This window comes from Loxodonta africana, unplaced genomic scaffold (assembly GCF_030014295.1).
Source record: "Loxodonta africana isolate mLoxAfr1 unplaced genomic scaffold, mLoxAfr1.hap2 scaffold_41, whole genome shotgun sequence".
Taxonomy (NCBI): domain Eukaryota; kingdom Metazoa; phylum Chordata; class Mammalia; order Proboscidea; family Elephantidae; genus Loxodonta; species Loxodonta africana.
This window is the reverse complement of record NW_026975124.1, coordinates 2,338,237-2,364,097: the sequence shown is the minus strand read 5'-3', so window position 1 is coordinate 2,364,097 and position 25,861 is coordinate 2,338,237.

The following is a 25,861-nucleotide window of genomic DNA, read 5'->3' as shown; positions in this document are numbered from 1 at the left end:
GTTATACTGTATAATCTCCTGGAGCAGAGCCCCTGGGTGGTACAGTTAACATGTTCAGATGCTAACTGAAAAGACGGAGGTTCAAGTCCACCCAAAGGCACCTTGGAAGAAAGACCTGGTGATCTACTTCTGAAAAATCACCCATTAAAAACTCTACAGAGCACAGCTCCACTCTGACACACACAGGGTTGCCATGAGTCAGACGTAACGCAATGGCAACTGATTTTTACTGTTTTCTGTTGCAAGATAAAGACATTAAAAAAAAAACTCTCATTACTGTACGTCAGTTCATAAGTCAACATATTCAGCTAAAGCAGAGAAGAAAGGAGATAATGAAATTATACTTATTTGATAGATCTGGTACTTTATATTTATTCCATACCTGAAACCAAAACCAAACCCATTGTCATCAAGTCTATTCCAACTCATAGCGACCCAATAGGACAGAGTAGAACTGCCCCATGGAGTTTCCAAGGAGCTTCTGGTGAATTTGAACTGCTGGCGTTTTGGTCAGCAGCTGAGCTCTTAACGACTGCACTACCAGGGCTCCTTATTCTATACAGTAGCCCCTAAAAATAATCCTATGGAAGAGGCATTATTATGCCCCTTTTACAGATGATTAAACTGACGCTCAGAGAGGTTATATAACAGGCCCCAAATATATAACTAGAAAGTTTCAAGACTGGAAAAGTTCAATTCGGTCATGGCCTTTTGTTGGGTAAGACATGTCTAGAAGTCCACTCTATTCCCCACATCATTACCAGCTCTTTCTTGACGCATTAGTTATTGTGAAAGTTTAGGTTAACAGGATTGTGGACTAAGTATATTTTCTAGGTATGAGTTAAGTGCTTTATGCATCGTATCTCATTTAATACTAATAATATTATAAGGCAAGCATCATATTCAAAATAATCACATCCTGACTTTAGCATGTTGATAAAACAGGTCATTATCTTCAGAGATCAAATATCCTGAAATTTTAAAATAATCCTGTATGGAGGTGATAAATGAGGAGAGCATGTGGTCATCTGTATTCTTCCGAATGCTTTCCCACGAGCATTTCTGCAGCCTGAAGCTCAGGAATCCCTAAGGCTTTAGCCAGGTGCCTTGTATTTTATACCGGCAACAGAGGCAGTGGTGGGGATCCGAATGGTGATCTGGGAACCAGAGGCTTAGAGTATTCCACACCTCCTGCACGGTGGCTCCTCTGATGCAGGTTAGTGCTACGACTCCTAGACTGAGTGCTTACAACCGGGGATGGTATGCGCTAATGCTTTCACTGTGGCCCACTTAATTTCTGTAATTTTAAAAACTATATCACAATCATACTATTTGGAAAGCACAGAAATTAAAGCACCTGGATTGCACTTGATAACATCATAACTATTCCTTTTATATTCTTCCATATACATTTTTTACAATTTGAAAAATATTGTTTATACGATTAGCATGATATCTAAGATTGTTCCAGCTGTTATACTGTGTTCCATGGGAAATTTATTAGTTCCACAATAGTTCAGGATGCACATTGTGGAAAACCTTGCAAAATAAGCCCTTTGTGTTTACAGGGTCTCCTCCCAGCCCTTCTTTTTTAGTCATATTTTAGAACGATATCCACAAGGTATGGCAATGCTTCAAGGGACAAGACTAGCTCTCTGGCTCTCACTCCATATTGCCAAATTGACTAATAAAGGATTTTTCACTTTTACCCTGAGATTAATCTTCATTGCATTCCTACTGGTAATGAATATCATAAAGAGACATTGAGTGTATAATGTTTGAATGCATAGAAATTATAAAAATTTCATTTAAACTATGTATTAATTTCCAGTGAGAAAAAACATCCTTTCATGATTATATTGCACTAATGTATCTTTATCAAATTGTAATTATGAAAATAATATTACAGATATTTCCCAGTGTAAGACAGGGTTCCATTCTGAAGACTCTGTCATAAGTCAGCTCTGATATAAGTAGAATATCTAATTTTTAAAAAAATATTCATTATTTTTGTCTCCTATTAACAGTATCTTTATAAATCCAATCTTTATTTGTCTTTGGGATTGGCAAGAGAATGATAACATCAACAAATTACGTGCTACAACGTTATATGTAGTACATATTACTAATAATAAGATGTACAAAGATAAAAAAAAAGGATAGTCATAGGGCAGTTTGTTGTAACTCAAATATGTCTTAAGTCGGGGACGATCTGTACTAAGCTTTTAGGAAAGTTGTGTCTTAGTTAACACTCTGACTCTAAGGTAAATGGATGCATATATCTGATTCTATTAAATTCTCTATTCATGAATTTCTCTTTGGGAAAAAGTTTGTGTAGAGATAAAATTTATGTTTGATAACATACTAAATATAAATAATTTAATTAAACATTCTACATGCGCTGTCTTTTTTCATTTTTACAAAGTAAGACAGTTACCCATTTTAAATACACTAACCTGAGACACACAGTTCATAAGAGAGGTGCCTAACTTCACAGAACTCAGAGCTGCTCCAGTGAGCTCCAGCAGATTTTCCAGACTGAGATGCGCTAGGAAGAAAAGGCTAGCGATCTACTTCTGAAAAGTCAGCCAAAGTGAACCCGATGGATGGCAATAGTCCGATCAACAACCGATTATGGGAATGGCGCAGGACTGGGCAGCATTTTGCCCGGGGTAGCCGTGTGTTAGGTGACTTAATGGCATCTAACAACAGCGATGTGTTTGAGAGTCCATTCTTCATTTATGCTGTTTGTTTTATTCAAAAAGTTTTTTTTCCTTTATTTATGTTGTCTGTTTTATTCAAAAAGTTTTGTCATTATTAAGATAATAATTGGAACAAAAAACTGGCTGGCAAGCCCAAAATAACTGTGGGGAGTTTACTTTCATGACCAGGATTTTGGACCCATGCTTCCTACTTTTGAGACCAGGGAAAAATAAATTAATCTAACCCTCCAGTCCTTCATCTGCAAATCTGAAACAGTGACAGTTTACCTCATTTAATTGTTGTGACATTCCATGAGGAAATGCACATCCAGGGTTAACATAGGACTTGGGACATTGTTTGCTACAGTTATAAAAATCCTTGTTATGTCTGAGTTACTCCATCTATATCATGCAGATGTGAAGTAAGAGTCATTTTGGCTTGGAATTGTTTTGGATTGAATTGAAGAAATGAACATACTAGTGCCAGGCCAGAATATTGGACAGGTGGGTATGTAACATAGAGTGTACCTTTGAGAAAGGGGAAGCTTTGCTAATTCTGGGAACACCACATTGAGGTAGACAGAAAAATGTGACAATGGATCTAAAAGTACTCTGAGCTCTCTGCAATTACCCACTTTATACAACTAGAAAATAAATGGGAATACGTTTTTATCCTCTTTTAAATTGTACAGAAATATTACAGACAACTAGAAGTTTATCTGATCTACATACCCTCTTGTACTTTGGTAGTGTGGAATTACACAGAATTGAATTCACTTGGGAACAACTGCCTTTTTGATGTGAAATACGGATAATATTTTCTCTTTTTACCTGCTATTTTAAAAAATTTTGATTGAATTTTGAGACATTATTGAATTTGTGGCAAGTTTCATGGTATCTATTACAATTCTTACAACACATTGAATATTAAAGGCATGAGAACACATTGTAAAATTAATAATCAAGTAACCTAATAGCCTTGGAATAATTAAATTTACCATGGTCATGAGTGTTTCCTCTATGTTCAGAATAAATTCATAGAAGGTAGACAGACAGAGGGCAGACAAAAAAATCTCAAGGAACACAGAAAACATGTCACTTATGCTGAAAAATGAAGACTGATATGTAATGATATTTTTGTTCTTTGGTATGAAATAAGTAACATTACATTCCATGTGAGTTATGGGAAAATACTAATTTTACTTTCAAAATATTTTGGTAGGAAACATCTATGTATGGCCAATAACAATATAATAATGATAATAATCAATAACTTTTTAGAGCTATCTTCTTGTGCATGCATTCTCCAATGTACTTATATACATTTTATTTTGTAGTTATCAAATAATCCTATAGTAGATACTATTATGTCATCTCATTTTGCACATAATGAAACTGAGGTTTAAGCATATTGCTCAAATTTATCCAACTACTAAACAGTGGCATAGGTATTCAAACTCCAGAAACCTGGCCATTAAATATGTACTTCTATGTTCAGACAACCTTCAGATGAATACAGCTACCAGTTTAAATGTTTATTATTAGATTAGTCATGTAACTTTTCTGAACTTCGTAATTTATACTGATTAAATGTGACATATACATATATTTCACATTATATGAACTGTTTGTCCAGCGAATAGAATGCCTGATATGATAATATTTTCAAATACAGTTAATTTAAGATAATTTCATCTTAAATTTAAATCTACAGAAGACTTTCAAAATCATATTCATTGAATCTTGGCATCTGAGAAACATTGGAAAGCTGCCCTTAAGCTCAGGGCCTTAGCAGGTGGTTATCAAATCGCCAAAGCAGAGAATGAGCCAGATGGAAACAATTGAAAACAGTGCTCCAGTACAGCTGTCTACCAAAGTCTGCGAATTTTCCCAGTCTAGAAACAAGGAGAGTGGCTCATAGGAAAGTAAGTGACCTTCCCCAAATATAACACGTATTTGTGAACAAAATATGGACAGGTCTTTAGAGTTCTGACTCCTAGTCTTCATGTTATTTAAGCAACTCGTAACTTGTATGTCTATACCCAGTGTGCCCTGACCCAGGGCAGGCTTAAGTGAATGAACTTTGCATGTCATGACCTCCAGTTCAGCGGCAGCCAGAGACACAGACCTGTCCATCCACCCAATGCAGTGAGAAACGCTAACAAAGAAAATAGATTAGAAAAGGAAAATGTTTCCTTAAAAATAGAAAGTCATATGAATTTAAAAAGTAATAGGAAAACACAGCTTACCTGAAACTAATAGGAAAGTGAATACATTATTTAAAAAAAAAAAATCTACAGACACAGACTACTTTACACCTATGTTTTAGTGGCCTTTAAGAACACTGATTATCCCTCTTTTGTTTAAAAAAAAAAAATCAGAGACTACAAATTAAAAGATGAACTATAGCAATACATTTTGTGAGTTTAATATGTTTAATATTCATGCATGCAAAGACAGTACAATGTAATATTAAATCAACAATGATCATAGATTCAAACAACTGATATACCAATAACAAGTTGTTTGATCCAAATAACATTGAAATTGTTTAAAATGGTAGCCTATTAATGAAATGCAGAACATTAATATTAAATTATTAATATCATATAAGTATCCCAAATATATGTAATATAAAATGCAAAACTTCAGTCCAAAATAACAAAAATGTCAAATGTATAAAATCAACTGGAGAAGATATTCACAATGCATATAAATAACAAGTTATAAAGATATATAAATTAAATATATAAATTACAAAATACATGGGAAATTCTTTAAATTATTAAGAAAAAGCCAGACAATCTAGAAACCATGAATTAGAGATATTCACAGTTTGCAGAAGAAATCCAAGAGGTCGATGAATAGATTAAAAGAGTTTCTGCCATGTAACTTAAGTGACATGCAATTTAAATTTATTTTCACACTTACATGATTGCTGTTAATTATCGCATCTAACAGTAAAATATGTGGAGGAATTATCACACAAATTGACAGTTGACTGGAGTGTAAAAGGTGGAGATGCAATTATCTTAAACCCAAAATATTCTAGTGAAATACTTACTTGAGAAAATATTGCCACATGCACAAGGATATGGGTTATATTAACAAAAGATTGGAAAGAAGCTAAGTATTCTTAAATAAACATTATATATATATACATCTATATTTATATATATAAATTGCATATATATGATGTAATAAAATTTGGCAGTAGTTAAAAATATTATATTAAACTGAATATATATTTCACTCAAAATATATATATTTGAGGGAACAAAGCATAAAAGAATGATATGCTCACTATTATAGCATATTTATATCAATTTTGAAAAATGGAACATCTACATATTTTATTGATATGAAAATCAATGTTGGTATACACTAAGAATCAAAAAATTTTAATATGTATTAAAGGTGTGAAGATCATAGAACATTCACAAAATTTGCAATGTTTTCCAAATGAATTACAGAAAAACTAAAAAAGGATTTACTACACCACAGATTATGAATGAAGTCCAAACATAATACTGTTGGTAATCCTGAATTCACAGCTCTCTCTGACAATTTGAATTTGTGAGCAAAAGACACCACCTACCTAAGTATAATAGGTGAATCCATTTACATGTGCATCCATTCCTACCACCAAAAATACTTAGACGTAAAAGAAACGGAAGTTATAGGTTCTAGTGAAAAGAGGAGCTATTCTGAAAGTGAATGAGTACCTGTATATTTTACCTGTGGGAGATGTTGGACCTCGGGTTCATTATATGAGAATATCATTTGGATAAGTCATAATCAATGGATTAGTTTTTGTCTTCTACTTTTAGAAATATAAGATTATTGATGTCCAAATTTATGTGAAAATTGCATGCAATACAAATTATGTTCATTTATGAAATTATTAACTTTTTTGAATGGATAAAACCCAAACACCTGTGCTGTCAAGTCAATTCTGACCCTATAGGACAGAGTAGACCTGCCTCATTGAGTTTCCAAGGAGTGGTGGTGAGTTTGAACTGCCAACCTTTTGGTTAGCTGCCGAAAGCTTAACCACTGTGCCACCAGGGCTCCCTTAGAATGGATATATTATATATTATATATTAAATTAAAATCAGCAGCATTGTTTGAGAACATAATACATAAAAGTTTAAATGTTGAGGGGGTTCTAAACTTAATGAGATGTAGGCACCATGATCAGGAAAGCAAGTCATGATAATATAAATGATATGGCGATGGGTACAGTAGTATCTGTGGTGGCTGAAAGCCTAGTGTGTTTAGAGCACAGGCTGCATGTAAGTGTGGAATAGAGAATTTTTGCTTTTGTTTTTTCCCCATCAAACTTAGTTTTATCAGTTGTAATTTATTTGTCTTGATATTGAAGAAAATCATGTGAGAATCCATTAAGCAAATATCTAAAACACATGCAAAAGTAGTAACTATAGGCATATCACCTCAATACCTACTAAAGTGCATAAATCTGAATTTCCTTCAATATAGAAATACCCAAAATGTAAAGAACTCGGATTGCATAAGTAATATTTCTTAACACCATGAGTAAATTACATGTGGCATACTGACAAATTATTAAAAAACAATAGAGGTGTAAGTTGTACTACTGTACATGTATGTTATCTAATTTTGTGTGAATAAAAAATAATGTATAGTAACAGCAGAGATGGATAGTACTATGCTATGGCAAAAATCTTGTTTGTAAGTGAAAGATTAAAGTAGCAATTAGCCCTCCAAGTCTGAGATTTCCCAAGTCATTTGATCAAGTTTTCATAAAGATATGTACAAGCTTCCTTTAAAAAAAAAAAAAAAAAATTTTTTTTTTTTCCTTTTAAACAAATCTTATTTCTGCATCATTTTACATCTTTCAGGCACCAGTAGAGCCATGGTCAATGCAAACGGCACCACAGGAATAAACTTCATTCTTCTAGGGCCTTTAACCACACACAGATCCATCTATTCCTGTTTGCCATGGTGCTTATGATCTTCATCACCTCACTGATGGGCAACACCCTTATGATCATTCTCATTCATGTGGACCCTCAACTCCACATGCCCATGTACTTCCTGCTTAGCCAGCTTTCTTTCATGGACATGATGCTGGTCTCCACCATCGTTCCCAAAATGGCAGCCAACTACCTGATGGACACTAGGTCTATCTCTCCCACTGGCTGTGGAGTCCAGATCTTCCTGCTTCTCACTCTGGGAGGGAGTGAATGCTTCCTCTTAACGGCCATGTCCTATGACCGCTATGTGGCCATATGTCACCCACTGCGCTACCCCATTCTCATGAGTCAGAAGCTCTGTTTACTCGTGACGTCAGGTTCCTGGCTCCTGGGAGGGATCGATGGGCTGATGCAGGCTGGTGCCACTTTGAGCTTCCCTTACTGTCACTCACGGGAAATCAATCACTTTTTCTGTGAAGCACCATCACTGGTACGCCTTGCCTGTGCTGACACCACGATTTTTGAGTTTTTCATGTATGTCTGCTGCATTCTGATGCTCTTGATCCCTTTGTCTCTCATTTTGGCCTCATACAGCCTTATCCTGGCTGCAGTGCTCTGCATGCGGTCAGCTGGAGCTGGGAAAAAAGCCTTTAAGACCTGCTCCTCTCACCTGGTGGTTGTGGGACTCTTCTATGGCACCATCATGTTCATCTACATGAGGTCCAAATCTAACGATTCAGAGGACCATGATAAGGTGGTCTCAGTGTTTTATACCATCTTCACACCTGTCTTGAACCCCCTTATATACAGTGTGAGAAATAAAGAAGTCAAGGGTGCCTTGAGGAGGTGGCTGGAGAGACATTTTATGTGATATCAATGCTGAGCATAATTTGCCAAAAGGGCAGCAACCAAACTGGATACAGGTTACATTTCTAAAATATTGTTTTGCTATTTTGTTCATCCCATTTAAATTCTTCTTTTTGTGTTATCAAGTTATTTTGCTCTTACTTTGCCAGTCTGGCTCCATTGTTCCTATATGATTGTTTTTATATATGGTAAACTAATTAAAAATTATATTTGTCCTCCTGTTATAATTTGCAATGGTGTTTTTGCTCTGAAATTAGGGCTCTGGCAATAAGTATGAGTGACCGAGTTTCTAAATAGCATATGATAAGTGTATAATTTGTATTTTTTGATAAATAATGGAAATCATTAATTTTGATGGGGATAATACCTTTTGAAAACTAAATGTAGATCCTAAATCACATAATGAAGATAAAATAAATTCAAATGAAATAAGGACCCAATGTGACCATCAAACATAAAATACGTAAGAAGATATCAAGAAATATTTGCAAAATGTTGCTGAGGGAAGATTTGTTAAAGAAACTTCCAGACAGAATATAAAAATGCTAATTGGCTTTTCATGACCTATGTTAAAACGTAAGAGTAGAGAGATGAGCTGAAGAAAAAAACATATTGTGTACAAAGGAGTCAGTACACAGTGGATTCAAAAATAAAACTTTCTTTCAGCAAAGAAGTCTCAAATTAAGAAAGGGCCTCAGGCCAAAGATCCAACACAAGTTGTGACTCTAAAATCATTTATTAAGGCTTCAGGATGATTGAAGACACTGTACAAAAAAAAAAACCTTAAATAAACATCCAAAGAGACAAAAGACCTTCTATAAATCTTGAGAGTCTTGTAGATTCTCTTTAGTTAAAAATATATAGGACTACTAAAATGTTTTAGGGCACTGTAGTGCAGCAGAGTCACAGGAAGCCCAAGGTTGGTAGTTGTGGGTTTTGTCTAATGGAGTAAATTCCAGTAAGATTCATGGAAAACTCACAATGTTTGCAAGCATGTTTTTCTGACAGAAATATCACTAGTTTGGTCTAAGGAGTAAGCTGATTGAGGTGACTACTCAGTTTTCTCATGGTAGAGCAAGGGTGACTCAGAAAGCAGAAGCAAAAATCATGTAGAATAATTCCCAGAGAATCACACTAAATCTTAGTTAAGGAGCTGGCAACAATTTCTACCAGAATTTTAGAATTGCAAGTGACTGTATGCTACCCCATTCCCTATTTTAAGAAATGTCTTAAGAGTAATTGTGTTGGTGCAATTATATAATCCCCATGCTGTGACAAAGAGAGAAACCAAAACTTCTAGTGCACATCCCCAGCTGAGAGCCCAGCCAAATTCAAAGCCATTTTTTTCAGTCCTTGGTGGCACATCATGCAAGTGTATCTTTCACCTCCCAGTTGAGCCACTTCCACTGATGAAGCGTGGAGTAGAGATGAGCTGTCCCTGATGAAACCTGCTGAAATTGCAAATTCATTTGCAAAATAAATAATTGTTGTTTTAAACTGCTGTGCTTTGTGGATACACACACACACACACACACATACACACATATACACACACTGGAATAGTGCTCAGGTGAATATATGTGTTATCTAAAACCCATAATAAAGATATGAACTACATTTGAATAAAAGGGGTTATAATTCTCTTTCCCTACTTCATATAATCTGGAACCATTGTTCTGAAAATAATATTATTATCTGTTTAGAATTATTTTATATTACAGAGAAGTCTTACCACTTCGGCTTTGATTAAAGTTTTAAGATGTTCTAGAAGTGAAAAATCAAAAACAATGTGGTTGAGGAAAACCACTTAGATTTTTCTGTGAGAGGGCCAGGGGTTGCCGTCTGGGATCAGTCAACTAAGAACATGTACCTTGGGTAAGTTAGCTTCTCTGATATACAGCTATTCTGTCTATAAAAACAGCATTCCTAAAATTAAAAATATATGTACTATCAAGATTAATTTAAGTTAGTAATGTGAAAATAACATGACAGAGACTTCAGTGCCTGGAAACATGGCAGATGAGGTATCATAACCAACACACAGAGCTAGTTGAATAGATAGATAGACAGACTTGGAAACAGATTATAGGCATGTGGATCTAAGTTTTTCTTTCATGCATTAAAGAACTGCATAGATATACCACAGACACACACATACACAAATAAAAACAGTAATTAGAAAAATAAGGCAGAAGGAAGTAGCTTCTTTACCAGAATATTAGTCAAAGGAAATAAAAAAACAATGCTGTATCAACTTTCATGGCTCTGTGTTTCATGGACAACAGGAGATAAACTACAAGGCCCCTAAAGGTGAGGATTCAGAAGAACTCTGAATAAACCAGGGAATGTAAGGGACAACACAATTCTGTCTGAGTTAGCTAGAAATTAACCTCCCAGCTCCTCAAGTAGGTCCAGGAAATCTGCAGAAAATTCTTTCTCAGTGAATGGCACCAAGTAGAGTGGCTGAGAACTCGGTCAAGAACTTGTAGGTCACATAAAAAGCCCATAATTGTCTGCTGGAGAGAGAGGTCCCATGGAGCAGCATTGCGGCACTAGACATGGGAGTGAAGAAGTATTCTTGGACATCCAGCCCAATAGGTTTTCAGATGACTCCAGCCAGTATCTGATTGCAACTTCAAAACGGACATTCTAGCAGAGAACCAACCCACTCAACCCAGAATCCTGGGGAGATAATAACTTATTGTTTTAAACTGCCAAGTTTTGTGGTGTTTTGTTAGACAGCAATAGCTGTGAAGATATGAGTTAAAATATATAATACCTTTTATTGTTTGAGTAGATGAAGTTGTAATAAAATTAGTTTTTGATTAATTAAGTGTATGGTACATTGTCCTAGATTATCACTAAACATAAAGAAGTAAAGTGCATATTGTCTTAAATGACACAAAGAAATCGTGAAATGCAAAAAAATAATCAATCCAAAGAAGACAGGAATGAGATGAAGGGGGGACACAGAGAAGATAAGTAACTAAAAATCACTACATTGAATAATATAAAGGTTTTTTTAATTTAAAATAAAAAAACTAATAAGCTGAAAAACATAAGTTTTTCAGCAAATGTAAATAGACTAAATATTCCGAGCAAAGAATCTAGACTGGAGAAAACCTTTTCGTATTTTAATTGTTGTTGTTAGGTTCCTTCATGTGGGTTCCTACTCAGAGCGACCCTATGTGCATCATAATGAAACACTGCCCCATTTTGCCCCAACCTAACTATCATTTCTATGTTTGAGCCCATTATTGCGGCCACTGTGTTAATCCCTCATTTTTGCTGACCCTCTACTTCACCAAGCATGATGTCCTTCTCCAGGGACTGGTTCCTCCTTATAATATGTCCAAATTACATGGGACGAAATCTCGCCATCCTCGCTTCTAAGGAGCATTCTTGCTGTACTTCTTCCAAGACAAATTTGACCATTCTTTTGACAGTCCATTTTATATTCAATATTTTCCACCAACACCGTGATTCTAAGGCATCGATTCTTCTTTGGTCTTCCTTACTCGTTGTCCATCTCTCACATGCAGAAGTGGCAAAAGGCAACTGAAAATACAATGGCTTGGGTCAGGTGCACCTTAGTCCTCAAAGCGACATTTTTGCTTTTTAACACTTTAAAGAGGGCTTTTGCAGCCAATTTGCCAAATGCAATACATCCTTTGATTTTTTGACCGCTGCTTCCACTGGAGTTAATTGTAGATCAAAGTAAAATTAAATCCTTGACAACGTCAGTATTTTCTCCATTTATCACGATGTTGGTTACTGGTCCAGTTTTGAGGATTTTTGTTTTCTTTATTTTGAGGTGTAATTCATACTGAAGGCTGACGTCTTTGATCTTCATCAGCAAGTGCTTCAAGTCCTCTTTACTTTCAACAGGGAAGGCTGTGTGTTCTGCATATTGCAGGTTGTTAATGAGTTTTTCTCTAATCCTGATGCTGCCTTCTTCATATAGTCCATCTCAGATCATTTGCTCAGCATACAAATTGAATAAGTATGGTGAAAGGATACAATCCTGATGCACATCTTTTCTGATTTCAAACTAAGCAGTGTCCCATTGTTGTGTTCCAGTTACTGCCTCTTGGTCTATGTAGAGAATCCGCATGAGCAAAATTAAGTGTCCTGGAATTCCCACTCTTTGCAATGTTATCCAAAATTTGTTATGATCTACTCAGTCAAATGCCTTTGAATAGTCAATAATTAACACAGAAAGATCTTTCTGTTCCACAGTCAGCCCCTGGCCTTGTTCTGACTGATGATACTGAGCTTTTCCTTTGTCTCTTTCCATAGATGTAGTCGTTTTGACTTCTGTGTATTCCATCTGGCGAGGGCCATGTGCATAGTTGCTGTTTATGTTGGTGAAAAAAAGGTATTTGCAATGAAGAAGTCATTGGTCTCGCAAAACTCTATCATTCAATCTCCGGCATTGTTTCTATCACCAAGGCCATATTTTCCGACTACCAATTGTTCTTCTTTGTTTCCAACTTTCACATTCTAATCACCAGTAATTACCAATGCATCCTGATTGCATGTTCAATCAATTTCAGACTACAGAAGCTGAAAAAAATCTTCAATTTCTTCAACTTTGTTCTTAGTGGTTGCTGCGTAAATTTGAATGATAGTCATATTAACTGGTCTTCCTTATAGGCCTATGGATATTATCCTATCACTGACAGCACTGTACTTCAGGATAGACCTCGAATTGTTCTTTTTGACGATAAATGTAACACCATTCCTCTTCAAGTTGTCATTTCTGGCGTAGTAGGCTATGTGTTGTCTGATTCAAAATGGCCAATACCAGTCCATTTCAGCTCACTAATGCCTAGGATATCGATGCTTATGTGTTCCATTTCGTTTTTGAAGATTTCCAATTTTCCTAGATTCATACTTCGTATATTTCAGGTTCCAAGCATTAGTGGTATTTTCAATTGCCTCATATGCATGTGAAAGATGGACAATGAATAAGGAAGACTGAAGAAGAATAGATGCTTTTGAATTGTGGTGTTGGCAAAGAATATTTAATATACCAAAAGAACAAACAGATCTGTCTTGGAAGTAGTACAGCCAGAATGCTCCTTAGAAGCCAGGATGGTGATACTGCATCTTACATACTTTGGCCATGTTGTCAGAAGAGATCAGTCGCTGGAGAAGGACATCATGCCTGGTAAAGTACAGGGTCAGCTTAAAAGAGGAAGACCCTCAATGAGATGGATTGACACAGTGTCTGCAACAACGGGCTCAAGCATAACAACGAGTGTAAGTATGGCACGGGGCCGGACAGTGTTTCTCTCTGTGGTACATAGGATCGCTATGAGTCGGAAGCGACTCCACTGCACCTAATAACAACAACAATAAACATCTTTCTGGTATTCTCAGCTTTTAGCCAAGATCCACTGGACATCAGCAATTATATCCCTCCTTCCGTGTCATTTTCTTTATTTTTTTTCTTTCAAATCAGGATTTTTCTATTTTAATATTTATTTAACCACAACTTATTTTTAAAAAAGCAAAGAAAGGGAACATATATCTGTGTACCCAAAGCCTAGCACACAGAGCACATATTTCTTGTAGATCAGAGTCATTATACATGGTTGTCTGCCCAATGGATCAGAATCAAGTCATACAGAAATACAGCTGTATATGGCTTCAGTATGTCATATCTTCTTTGACAAGACAAGTGATGGAACTTACCATTGTGCCAGCTGGGTAGTGCTCACATAGTTCATCTGAAGAGTTAGTGTTTCTTACTCTTTGGTCTGCCATCCCAATGATCCAGATCTTTCTTCATTATAATACCCTGATTCCATTATCCTTTGAAATCCTTCCACTGGCTATATACTTACATATTCAAATTTATCTCTCTAGGTTTATAGTCTCAGTCTTCCTCAATACATTTAATCAATTAATATATAAAAACAGAACCACCGTGGCCAGAAGTAGAACTGAAGTTAATGTAACAGTGGTTAAGAATTTCAACCTAGGTTTACATTCCTACCCATTACTATCCACAGGACTCTGGATGTGATAATAGCACCTACTTCATGGGGTTAATACGGGCATGGAATGAGCAATGTATGAAAAGTACTTGGTACTGTTCCTGACAGTGCACAATAAATGTTGTAATTATAATTAACAATGCACATGTTATAATTGTTATTATGTGATAGCAATGATGGAAATAACAGTAATTCCCAAATGTTATCAGGTAGATATTTTGATTTTTCTCTTTTTTTTTTTAATTATGCTTTAGATGAAGGTTTACAGAGCAAATTAATATCTCATTAGGCAATAAATACACATACTGTTTTGTGACATTGGTTGCCAACCCTAGACCATGTCAACATTCTACCCTTGTCAACCTTGGGTTCCCCATTATCAGCTTTCCTGTTCCCTCCAGCCTTCTCATCCTTGCCCCTGGGTTGGTGTGCCCATTTAGTCTTGATTTGTTTTACGGGTCTGTCTAAATTTTGGCTGAAGGGTGAACCTTCGGAGTGACTTCAGTACTGATTTAAAAGGACACTTAGGGGCCATACTCTCGAGGTTTCTCCAGTCTCTGTCAGACCAGTAAGTATGGTCTTTTTTTGTAAGTTATAGTTTTGTTCTGCATTTTTCTCCAGTTCTGTCCTGGACCCTCTATTGAAATCCTTGTCAGAGCAGTCGTTGGTGGTAGCTGGGCACCATCTCGTTATGCTGGACTCAGTCTGGTGGAGGCTGTGGTAGTTGCGGCCCATTAGTTTCCACATCCTTTTCTGAATCGGCTTGAATTTCTGGCAGTTTCCTGTTGATGTACTGCTGCAGCCATTTTTTAATTATCTTCAGCAAAATTTTACTTGAGTGAAATTTTAAGGAGGCATATTTAAATATAAAGACAAAGAATATATGAAATTTAAAAGGTCAAAAAGATACCTAAGACAAATATTAATTAAAAGGAAATATGGTTTAGCTATAAAATATTAAACAAAGCAGATTTTAAGAAAAAAAACTCTAGATATGAAGATGCTCACACACACCATATAAGACAGGCTCTATTTTTTTTTGGATTATTAGCTTGGAGTCCTGGTGGTGCAGTGGTTAAAAGCTGACACTTATCAAAAGGTTGGCAGTTCAAATCCACCAGCTGCTCCTTGAAAACCCTACAAGGCAGTTCTGCTTCACCCTATAGGGTTGCTATGAGTTGTAATTGACTCAACATGATTGGTTTTTATTTTTTCATATTAGCCAGCATGTTTTGTAATGCTCCTTGGTTTTCAGATACTTTCACTGACTTTATTTGACTCTATACCAAGGAGAACTACATTTCCCAAGATCCTTTGCCAGCATATTTCTTGTAGGAAATCACAATGTAAGACTGTCAGAAGATTAGAAAGGCTATAGGACAGAAGTCAGCAAATTTCTCCTTCTCTCTTTCCCCACTTCAACTATAGTTCCTGGAAGTAACTGTGGCTCGCCATGATTTCACTTTGAATAAATAGCCACTCTTTTCATGGTTTCAAATATTGTCTGCTGGTCCTCACCTTGGTTCTGGGTTCTGCATGAGGGCCCCACCCATGGGGTCCTGGAAGCCATCTTGTCCTGCTGTTTGACAGTTTTCTGGGTGTTGGGAGCAACATACTGATGGGAGTCTCTAAGTTGATTCAGCTTCCCTTGTTTGGTTCCTTGATTCCTTCATCTCCTATTGAAGTACTTATCTGAATTCTGTTCTCTCTTTTGAAATAGCTAGTGATCTCTCTCCTGATAACTGATTTTTAGATGAGGAAATTAGGCTTAGAAAACTTAAGTTTTTGAAAGAGACAACCTACTGGAGACATTTTCTTCTCATGATGATGGAAGAAACAATAGAGAAATATGAAAATATAATATCGCTGAAACTCTAGGCTTGGAAGTGGTATACAGACACTTTCAGCCACATGCTATTGAGCAAAGTTTATCAAATCACTAGGTTAACGCGTGATGGAGTGAAGAAGTGTGCTCCTCATGTGATCAGCAGAAGGCAGTAAATACTTGTCAAATGATAGTCTCTTTATCACAGACTCCAAACACCATGGGCAGAAAGTTAGTTGAAAAAACTCTTTAGCAACCATAAGAGTATATTCCACAATTATCATGGCAGATAGGAAACCCTGGTGGCGTAGTGGTTAAGTGCTATGGCTGTTAACCAAAAGGTTGGCAGTTCGAGTCCACCAGGCGCTCCTTGGAAACTCTATGGGGCAGTTGTACTCTGTCCTATAGGGTCGCTATGAGGCAGAATCGACTCAACAGCAGTGGGTTTTTTGGGGTTTTGCATCATGGCAGATAAGGCAATATGAATCTTTTAAAAAGCATATCTCAGAGAGAAGATCCAGGGGCTATGCTATCAAAAAAATGAATGTGAAAACTACTCCAAGGAGGCAGAAAAGTGGCCTTATCAGTGACTATTCCTCATCAGAAATATAGTGGGCCTTTAAATGTCTGCCTAATGGAATTTCAGAATTTCTGGGGACCCACGATTCCTGTGGATATCTCATTCTTTCTTTCTTAATACCAGTGTTTATTTCCGTTATCCTGTCCCTGTCCAACCAAGACATGCTGGATATTTGGACAACTGGGAAATTTAGATAATTCACAGGTCATCAGATAAAAGATGGACCTTATTGGTGACTGCTTATCACCAAGAGATCCTGGGCTTTGAGCTTATTCCATGACTGAACGGGACATTTGGTTGTCTCCTTTGGAGAGGAGTTGGGACCCAGAAGGGTGAAATACTTGATTAGGAATGTTGGTTAATCATCTGATCTTCATCCTTCCTGGCTCAAGTTTAGATTGCACTTCCCTTTTCTCTGAAGTTAGGTGTGGACTGTGAAACATTAGTGCAAGTGACATGCATAACCCATGGCAAGAATTAAGAGCCAGCGAGTGAAATTCCATGTTCTTTACGTCTCGGAAACTATGGGGCAGTTCTACTCTGTCCTATAGGGTCGCTATGAGTCGGAATCGACTCGACGGCACTGGGTTTTGGGTTTTACACCTTCCATAAATTGCTGTTGCTTCACAATGAGGGAAGCACCATCAGCCTGTGTCCCTGAGGGAGGACAAATCCCAAGATAACATGCAGCGTGATCCAGAAATCCACTATTGTGGTTTTATGATAGAGATTTTTTTTTAATCACTGGTGTTATACTACAGCATAAACTAGAATATTATAACTAATTGCCCACATTCTAGACAAAAATTCATGTTTGTGATCCCACTCATCTAAAATTAACAAAATCTTGTCATTCCAGTGAGAAATTTGGGAATGTAGCTAAGTACACAGAGGGTAAAATTTCAGTGTTGAAGGGGAATTAGATTTGTGTATAAGTGGTAAAGACCAATGTTAAAATAATTTGGTAGTTTTTAAAATTTTTTTCTAACAAAATAAGACATAGACTCTGAAGTAACCCAAACTTCAAAAATACTGATATAGGATAGATGGAAATTACACAGGGGAATACAAAATAAATTCTTTTGTTCTTCTCATATTTTATAGAATAATCTCAGAAATTATACTTTTCATTAAGATTTCTGCCATTTTATTTTCATATCAAAAATATTTGAAAGGTAAAAATAAATATATCCTTCCAGCTTTCAAAAATAATCACTGAGTGTATCACAATAAACTGTTCTCTTAATTTGTTTTATTTCTGGGAGTATGCAATAAAATTGCCAAGGAAAACAATAAGGCATCAGCCAATATACTGGATTATGCAATGCTGAGTATATTCCTCAGCCTCCCTCAGAGGGTGCACATGACCCCTTCCCTCACGAAAGTTGTTCTCACTTGTAAATTACTTTCACAGAATAACAAACAAATATTTCTAATGCTAAGAAAACGTGGCTGTAGGCATCAGATGATAGTGGGTAAAAAAAAAAAAAAAGTGGGTAGAGCATCAAAAATCAGAAAAAAAGTATTTCCTTTTTATTAGATGAAATAAATTTCTAAAGGTTCACCATCACTACTAATTTTTCTTTTGGTATCTGGAGACCATAAACATCACTATTCATGGCACCATGACCTGCACGGTGACTAATAAATGATAAGTGTTTGATAACCTAATTGTTGACCTAAATAATATGTAAATTGATGGCTATATTTTCTTTTTTTATGTAGCATAAAGTAAGTTCCCTAAAACCCGTTGCCATCGAGTGGGTTTTGACTCTGACCAACCCTATACGACAGAGTAGAACTGTGCCATAGGGTTTCCAAGGAGTACCTGGTGGATTTGAACTGCTAACCTTTTGGTTTGCAGCTGTAGCTCTTAACCGCTATGTTACCAGGGTTTCCAAAGTGAATCCACGGTCTTATATCAAAACTTGCTACTACATTCTGTAAATTGTATTTCCAGGCTTGGAGTGGATAAGAAAAGAAATTATAAACAAGAAATTTAAACATGGACTCATTGAGAAAAAATGTATATATATATATATATATATATATATATATATATATATATATAGTCCAATCAAATGAATTATTTGCAAGGGAAAAAGAATTAATATTTTGTTATAAAAGCTATGATTGGCAATAAATTTACTTTAAGTGAAATCATAATAGCAAGATATAAAATTGTTCTAAATTGAAATTTTTAAGCTTATTTTAAAAATCATAAACAGAGTGAGGGTAATGGGGAAGTTATGGTATATGGAAGCTTTTCAGAAGTAAATATTTAGCAAATGTGTATGGATAACAATTCTTTTTTTTAATATTAAGTATTCTTTTTATTGTGCTTTAAGTGAAAGTTTACAATTCTAGTAAGTTTCTCATACAAAAACTTATACAGACATGGTTAAGGTGATCCTAGTTGCTCTCCCTACAATGTGACAGCACTCTCCTTCTTTCTCCCCTGTGTATTTCCTGTGTCCATTCATCCAGTTCCTGCCCCCCTCTGCCTTCTCATCTCGCCTCCAGAGAGGCTTTACCCACACAGTCACAATGTGTCTACTTGAGCTAAGAAGCACAATCCTCACCAGTTTCATTTTATGTCTTATAGTCCAGTCTAATCTTTGTCTGCAGAAGTGGCTTCAGAATGGTTTTAGTTTTGGGCTAACAGAGAGTCCAAGGGCCATGACCTCTGGAGTCCTTCCAGTGTTCAGTCAGACCATTTAGCCTGGTCTCTTTTACTAGAATTTGAGGTCTGCATTCCACTTTTCTCCTGCTCCATCAGAGATTCTCTGTTGTGTTCCCTTAGAGTGCAGTCATTGGTGGTAACCGGGCACCATCTAGTTCTTCCAGTCTCAGGCTGTTAGAGTCTCTGGTTTAAGTGGCGCTTTCTGTCTCTTGGGCTCATGTTTCCTTGAGTCCTTGGTGTTCTTCATTCTCCTTTGCTCCAGGCAGATTGAGATCAATTGATGCATCTTACATGGCCGCTTGCTAACTTTCAAGACCCCAGACACCACTCATCAAAGTGGGATGTGGAATACTTTCTTAATACGATTTGTTACGTCAGTTGACCTAGATGTCCCCTGAACCATGGTCCCCAGACCCCCACCCTTGCTACTGTGTCCCTCGAAGTGTTTCGTTGTATTCAGGAAACTGCTTAGCTTTTGGATTAGTCCAATTGTGCTGACTTCCCCTGTATTGTGTGTTGTCCTTCCCTTCACCTAAAATGATTCTTGTCTACTCTGTAATTAGTGAATATCCCTCTTCCTCCTTCCCCATTCTCGTAATCATCAAAGAATGTTTTCTTCTGTGTTTAAACCTTTTCCTGAGTTCTTATAATAGTGGTCTCAAGCAATATTTGTCCTGCGACTGACTAATTTCAATCAGCATAATGCCTTCCAGATTCCTACATGTTATGAGATGTTTCATGGATTCATTGTTTTTCTCTATTGTTGCATCGTATTCCATTGTGTGAATATACCATAATTTGTTTATCCATTTATCCATTGGTGGGCACCTTGATTGTTTCCATCTCTTTGCTATTGTAACAGTGCTGCAGTGAACATGGGTGTGCATATATCTATTCTTGTAGGGCTCTTATTTCTCTACACTATATTCCAAGGACTGGGATTGCTGGATCGTATGGTACTCCTATCTTTTTAAGGAAACGCCAAATCGATTTCCTAAGTGGTTGTGCAATTTTACATTCCCACCAGCAATGTATAAGTGTTCCAGTCTCTCCACAACCTCTCCAACATTTATTATTTTGTGTTTTTTAGATTAGAGCCAGCTTCGTTGTGGTAAGATGGTATCTGATTGTAGTTTTGATTTGCATTTCTCTAAAGGCTATTGATCATGAGCGTTTCCTAACGTAGCTGTTAGCTGCCTGAACGTCTTATTTGGTGAAGTTTCTGTTCATACCCTTTGCCCATTTTTTAATTGGTTTATTTGTCTTTTTGTTGTTGAAGTTTGGCAGTATCTTGTAGATTTTGAAGATTTAGACACTGATCGGATTTGTTGTAGCCAAATTTTTTTTCCCAGTCTATAGGTAGTCTTTTTACTCTTTTGGTGAGGCCTTTGGGTGAGGATAAGTGTTTCATTTTTAGAAGCTCCCAGTTATCGACTTTACCTTCCAGTGTTTGTGCATTGCTGGCAATGTTTTGTATACTGTTTATGCTATGTTTGAGGGCTACTAGAGTTCTTCCTATTTTTTCTTCCATGATCTTTATCATTTTAGATTTTATATTTAGGTCTTTGATCCATTTTGAGTTAGTTTTTCTGCATGGTGTGAGAGGTATGGGTCTTGTTTCATTTTTTTGCAGATGGGTATCCAGTTATTCCACCACCATTTGTTAAAGAGACTGTCTTTTCTCCATTTAATGGACTTTGGGCCTTTGTTAAATACAAGCTGCTCATACGTGGATGAATTTATGTCTGAATTCTCAATTCTGTTCCATTGGTCTATGTACCTGCTGTTGTGCCAGTACCAGGCTGTTTTGACTACCCTGGTGTTGTAATATGTACTAAAATCAGGTAGTGTGAGGCCTCCCACTTTGTTCTAATTTTTCAGGACTGTTTTACTTATTTAGGGCCTCTTCCCTTTCCATATGAACTTGGTGATTTGTTTCTCCATCTCATTAAAAAATGCCATTAGAGTTTGGATCAGGCTTGCATTTATCTATAGATTGCTTGGAGTAGAATAAACATTTTCACAATCTTGAGTCTTCCCATTGAAGAACAAGGTATGTTTTTTCACTTACGTAGGTCTCTTTCGGTTTCTTGCAGTAGTGTCTCATAGTTTTCTTTGTATAGGTCTTTTATGTCTCTGGTTAGATATGTTCCTAAGTATTTAATCTTCTTGGGGCTATTGTAAATGGTATTCATTTCATGATTTCCTCTTCGACTTTCTCTTTGCTCATATAGAGGAATCCAACTGGTTTTTGCATGTTTATCTCGTATCCTGATACTTTGCTGAAATCTTCTATTAGTTCCAGTAGTTTTCTTGTGGATTCTTTAGGGTTTTCCGTGTATAAAATCATATCATCATCTGCAAATAGAGATAGTTTATTTCTTCCTTACCAATTTGGATGCTTTTTTTTTTTTTTTCCCTAGACTAATTGCTCTGGCTAGGACCTCCAGAACAATGTTGAATAAAAGTGATGATAAAGGGCATCCTTGTCTGGTTCCCGTTCTCAAGGGGAATGATTTCAGACTCACTCCATTTAGGGTGCTGTTGGCTGTTGGCTTTACATAAATGTCCTTTATTATGTGGAGGAATTTTCCTTCTACTCCTATTTTGCTGAGAGTCTTTATCATGAATGGATGTTGGACTTTGTCAAATGCCTTTTCTGCATCAACCCATAAGACCATGTGGTTCTTGTCTTTTATTTATATGATGGATTACATTGATTGTTTTTCAAATGTTAAACCATCCCAGCATACCTAGTATGAATCCTACTTGGTCAAAGTGAATTACTTTTTCAATATGTTGTTGGCTAGAATTTTGCTGAGGGTTTTTGTGTCTAAGTTCATGGGGAATATTGGTCTGTAATTTTCTTTTTTTGTGGTGTCTTCACCTGGATTTGTTATGACGGTTATGCTGGCTTCATAGAATGAGATTGGGAGTATTCCATCCTTTTGTATGTTCTGAAATACCTTTAGTAGTAGTGGTGTTAACACTTCTCTGAAAGTTTGGTAGAATTCTCCAGTGAAGTCATCAGGGCCAGGGCTTTAATTTATTGGGAATTTTTAATTATCTTTTCAATTTCTTCTTTTGTTATAGGTTTATTTAGCTGTTCTACATCTGTTTGTGTTAGATTAGGTAGGTAGTGTGTTTCTAGAAATTTATCCAATTCTTCTAGGTTTTCAAATTTGTTGGAGTACAATTTTTCATAATATTCTGTTATGATTCTTTTAATTTCAGTTGGGTCTGTTGTAATATTGCCGATCTCATTTCTTATTCGGGTTATTTGCTTTCTCTCCTATTTTTCTTTTGTCCATTTGGCCAATGGTTTATCAATTTTGTTGATCTTTTCATAGAACCAGCTGTTGGTCTTGTTAACTCTTTCAATTGTTTTTCTTTTCTCTATTTCATTTAATTCTGCTCTAATTTTTATTATTTTGTTTCTACTGGTACCCTAGGACTTCTTTTGCTGCTTTCTTTCTATTTCTTTGAGTTGTAGGGATAATTCTTTGATTTTGGCCTTTCCTTCTTTTGGATGTGTGCATTTATTGCTATAAATTGACCTCTGAGCACTGTTTTGCTGTGTCCCACAGGTCCTGGTAGGAAGTGTTTTCATTCTCATTTGATTCTACGAATTTCTTTATTCCACCCTTAATTTCTTCTATAACCCAGTAGTATTTCAGCAAGGTGTTGTTCAGTTTCTGTGCGTTTGGTTTTTTTTTCACTTGCTTTATGTTATTGGCTTCTACTTTTATGGCTTTATGGTCAGAAAAGATGCTTTGAAATATTTTGATGTTTTGGATTCTGTTAAGACTTGCTTTATGACCTAATATGTGGTCTATTCTGGAGAATGTTCCATGTGCATTGGAAAAGAAAATATGCTTGTCTGCCGTTGGGTGGGGTGTTCTGTATGTGCTTATGAGATCAAGTTGGTTGATTGCGGCATTTAGACTTTCACTGTCTTTATTTAGCTTCTTTCTGGATGTTCTGTCCTTCACCAAAAGTAGTGTGTTGGAGCCTCCTACTATTATTGTAGAGCTGCCCATCTCTGTTTTCAGTGCTTTTAGAGTTCATTTTATGTATTTTGGAGCCCTGTCATTGGCTGCACAAAAGGGTCCTTCCTTATCCTTTGTGGTAGATTTTACTTTAAAGTCTATTTTGTTAGAAATTAATATTGCCACTCTTCTTTTTTTGGTTGTTGTTTGTACGGTATCTCTTTTCCATCCTATGAGTTTTAGTTTGTTTGTATCTTTATGTCTAAGGTATGTCTCTTGTAGGCAACATATAGGCAGATCTTGTTTTTTTAATCCATTCTGCCACTCTCTGTCTCTTTATTGGTGCATTTAGTACATTTACATTCAGCGTAATTATGTCTAGATATGAGTTTAGTGCTGTCATTTTGATGCCTTTTTTTTTGGTTGTTGACAGTTTCTTTTTTCCACTGAATTTTCTGTGCTGAGTAATTTCTCTTTATGTATTATCTTTTCCTCTTTTCCAGTGTTGTTGCTTTTGTTTTTGCTGTCTTCATGTTTTTCTTTTTTATTATTATTTTGATATGCAGAATTGTTATTTTCCTTTGTGATTACCTTGATAAATTTACCCCTATTTTCATACTCCATATGAAAGATCTATGACTATATCTTTTAGTTCTTCTTTTTTGAGTTAATGTTGTCATCTTTTACTTCCTGATGTCTGTTTCCCTGTTCTGAGCATTTTAGCTTTGATTTCGTTTTGTGATTTCTCTGTCTTGAATGATATCTGGTTTCCCTGCCCTCTGTTCTTGTCTTGGATTGTTATCTGATGTTATTGAGTTTCTAACTGGAGGATTTCCTTTAGAATTTCTTGTAATTTTGGTTTGGTTTTGGCAATGTCCCTCAACTTCTGTTTATCTGGAAATGCCATAATTCACCTTCATATCTGAGACAGTTTTGCTGGATATATAATTCTCGGCTGGCAATTATTTTCCCTTTAAGTCTTTATATATGTCCTCCCATTGCCTTCTTGCCTGCATGGTTTCTGCTGAGTAGTCCGAGATTAGTCTTACTGACTGTCCTTCACAGGTGACTTTTTGTTTATCCCTAGCTGCTCTTAAAATTCTCTTTATCTTTGGTTTTGGCAAGATCGACTATAATATGTCTTGATATCTTTCTCTTGAGATCTACCTTCTGTGGGGTTAGATGAGCATCTTGGAAAGATAGCTCGTCTTTCATGATATCTGGGAGGTTTTCTGCCAACAAATTTTCCACAATTTTCTCTGTATTTTCTGTTTTTCCCCTGTTCTGGTACTCTGATTACTTGTAGGCTATTTCTCTTGATAGAGTCCCACATGATTCTTAGGGTTTCTTCATTTGTTAAAATTCTTTTATCTGATTTTTCTTTGAATATATTGGTGCCAAGTATTTTATTTTCAGTCTCACTAATTCTGACTTCACTTTCCTGAATTCTGCTCCTTTGACTTTCTACTGAGTTGTCTAATTCTGAAATTTTATTGTTGATCTTCTGAGTTTCTGACTGCTGTGTCTCTAAGGATTCTTGAAGCCTATTAAATTTTTCGTTATTCTCTTGAATAACCTTCTTAATTCCCTCAACTGCTTTATCTGTGTGTTCCTTGGCTTGTTCTGCATTTTCCCTGAGCTCTTTTTTTTCTTTCCTGATATCTTGAAGAGTTCTGTATATTATTATTTTGTATTCTACCTCTGGTAATTCTAGGAATATATCTTCATCTGGAAGATTCCTCAATTCTTTGCTTTGGAAGCTTGCTGACATGATCATCATCTGCTTCTTTATGTGATTTGATATTGACTGTTGTCTCTGTATGTTTGCATACTGTGTCCTAGCTTCTTGCTTTGTTTTGTTTTGAAACACTTAAGAGGCTGCTCAAATTAGTTGGCTTGATTAATGGAGCCTTTGAAGCTCTAACGTCCTGTCACCAGATGGCTAGAGCTGTTATCAGATATATGAGCCTAGAAGTCCATTCAGTTTTCTTGTAAGGATTCAGCTCATATTTCCAGGTAGTTAGTCACCAAGTGTGTGGTGTAGGCTCTCACCTACTGTCTTTGAGGAGCAGTGGTGATTGGTGTATGCACAGGTCTCTTGTTGCATCAGGTGGTCACACTCTGAGCAAGGTAGGGGGTTGACAACCTTTCCCTGAGTGTTTGTGAGGAAGACATGTCCCTGTTCTCTAGAGTGCACAAGTGGGTGGGCTCTGCAGCCATACCATTGACACCCGATACTTTTAACTGTAAGG